Source organism: Colossoma macropomum, unplaced genomic scaffold (assembly GCF_904425465.1).
Source record: "Colossoma macropomum unplaced genomic scaffold, Colossoma_macropomum, whole genome shotgun sequence".
Classification (NCBI taxonomy): Eukaryota; Metazoa; Chordata; class Actinopteri; order Characiformes; family Serrasalmidae; genus Colossoma; species Colossoma macropomum.
The window spans coordinates 38,613,258-38,616,107 of NW_023494788.1; the positions used below are offsets into that span (position 1 = coordinate 38,613,258).

The 2,850-nt window shown below is 32.1% G+C and overlaps 1 long non-coding RNA gene across 1 annotated transcript; it reads right to left on the reverse strand.

The window, feature by feature from the left end:
- Positions 1-632: 632 nt before the first annotated feature.
- Positions 633-2,172, reverse strand: LOC118806479. The gene is made up of 3 exons (XR_005007123.1): positions 2,112-2,172; positions 1,467-1,510; positions 633-1,375 (listed from the first exon to the last, which is right to left on the reverse strand). It is a non-coding gene; the product is annotated as an uncharacterized LOC118806479 (long non-coding RNA).
- Positions 2,173-2,850: the final 678 nt, after the last annotated feature.

The following is a 2,850-nucleotide window of genomic DNA, read 5'->3' on the forward strand; positions in this document are numbered from 1 at the left end:
CTGATCATACTGTAATAGATTAAACCGGCAAAAATAAGCAGTGTTTTCCTCCATCTTAAGAGCGTGAAATAATAAAATAATAAATAATCCTGGTTTTAATTCTGGCTTGAAATCTTTTTTAATTTATTCTTTTTTTTACGTTTATTACTTACTTATAAATGTATGATTACTTATACACTTTAACAATTACTTATTATTATTATTATTATTATTATTATTATTATATCATATCACTGCAATGGACAATAACACTAGTCACTTAAAAATGTTTATTTATTCTTCTCAGATTATCCCTTGTTTAATATATTTGTACATAGCAGAGAGTTTTTCTTACATAGGTCCCTCCGGTCTCTATATTTTGCGTATAATTTCTGTATAGTTAATATATGTTAGTTTTAGTATTTTCTTTTGCATTTTCACATTGTTTTGTCTGTATATAATGCAGCCATGCTGTACAGTGATAACCTGAGCCTCACCACAAACATTTCAATGCATGAATGTCTTGACATGTTGTGCAAATGACAAATAAACTTAAAACGTGAAACATGAAGGTTTAGAAATAGTATGCATGCCACTGTGTAAAATACACTAGCAATAATTTCAATATTGCTATTATAAAATCATGGGTTCTTTTGTGGAATCCAAATGTGTTACTTGAGAAAGCACATATAATGTAATTTTTACATTTGGACTTCAGAACTTCAGAGTGACCAAGATTATGCTTGTAGTTCAAAGGAAATAAGAAAAAGGTAACTTCAGTAAACTGTGTAAATTTCAGGATTTGTTATGTTTGTGTTTTAATAAAAGTTTGATGCTAAAAAAGAACAAATTATGGGGGAAATTTCATCATTTTTTGAAATGACTTTTCTGTCAAAACTTTAGACAGCCTCTAAAAATTCATTACACATCTATGAATGGTGCACAATATCAGACAACATCAGGATAAACTCATGAGTGTCTGTTACAGGTGAAAGATTATAGTAACCACACTCACTCTAAAACATCCTCACACACTCCTTTAGAGAACTGAAACTTCAGACTAAACTGCATATTTTACACCCAGCTCTAAGCAAAATGGGAACCTAAACCTCACACACCTGCAGACACCAGTCTAAAATCAAGAGAAATAATAAGATTGCTAAATTAACCTGGAGATCATGTGCAACTCTGAATATCACAGTAAAATAAAAACATCCCCAAACTTCACTACTGCTCACTAAAGAAAAGAGATCTAGCGATGAGAACGATGAGCTTTAGCATTAGAGCTTCTCACTTGAGAGTACACAATGTCTTCAGGCTGTTCTCTCTTCACTCGTCCAGTTTTGGGTTTGTTCTCTTTGAAATGGATGGGAGCGTAATTCAGACTCTCAGCAGTCTGTGAGAAAGAACACGAAAGGTTCAGTAAGTTCTGTGTGGATTAAACAGTATCAGCATCTTCTGAAAGTGTTACAGAACACAGGTGTTACCTGACTGGTTGTGTTCTCTGCTGCTGAGCCTTGTTGTTTTCTCACTGTGGTGGACAAAGAATATACAGTATCATGATTGGATCAGACAACATTAATGTTTTGCCAAGTTGACATTTGCAGCACTATCACTACATTTGCATTTATAGTTAGTTTGCACAAGCATTCAATACATTTACATTGTATATCTAAAGGTAGATTGTAAATACAGTGTTCATATATTAAGTAGTGCATATTACTCCAGTCTTATTCAGTACACAGTGGTTTCCTAGAAGATGTTGCCTATGACTTTTAGAACTGTTAATTGCTGAGCTTCAACATATATTACTGATCTGTGGAAGTGTTATAGTCCAGACAACTTTGTTCAACTGAAGAAAACTTATGGAAAACAACTAAAACCTCTTACAACCCATCAACCCATCATAACCTCTTCTTTAATATTTTATACTAGAATAATATAATGTAATCTAAGGTAAAATATTTGTTTGGGCTAATGGGCATTATTCTATTATATTTTGGGTTGTTTGATTGTTATATTTGGATGTTCACTTTTCTTTAACATTATCACTTGGTGTTCTCAGTGAGGGAAACAACTGAACTGAACACTGTGATTAATGTAAAGAAAAGACTCTAAACTCCTCCACTCACCACTGCAGTGGTCACTGTTTCTCCTTTTACAGATTATAAAGGCTTGAGCAGAGATCACAACTACACACACTCCCAAAGCTGCTCCCAGAAAGATCACAACAGGATCCACAGGGCCCTCTGAAATAAATAAATAAATAAATAAATAAATAAATAAATAAATACATACATAAGTACGTATGTATGTACATACATACATACATAGATTGTCACCATGTTACCAATGAATTCTTCTGTTCTACCAGCGGTGAAAAATACTACTACAAAAATTGTGCTTCATTACTCTGCTAAAGTATTGCTTTGGAGAAGTTGTATTTTATTTTAATATTATTAAAACTGAATTAAAATTGAACTTTACATATTTACTTGCTTACATTTCAAAGAAATGTAAGCTACCTTACACACCCTGAACAAAATTTCTCAGTGATTGGTTAAAACAGCTACTTTTTACTCTTATATACATGAAGATTTTAAGATATTGTTACATTATGACTCTCACTCACAATATTTTCAGCTCTGTACTTCAAATTTAACTGAGTAAGATTTTATTTAAGTACTCATACTTTCACATCAGTACAGTTTCTCTGTTCATGTTCCCCTCCTGAGAACTATACTAGCAAATGTATAAGTGAGGCTCAGATAACATACAGTACAAAAAGGCAATGAAGCAATTTTTTTTTCTCAACAGTAAATGTGTTGTTGCTAAGTAAAAGCTCAATACTACATTAGAATAAATATAAAT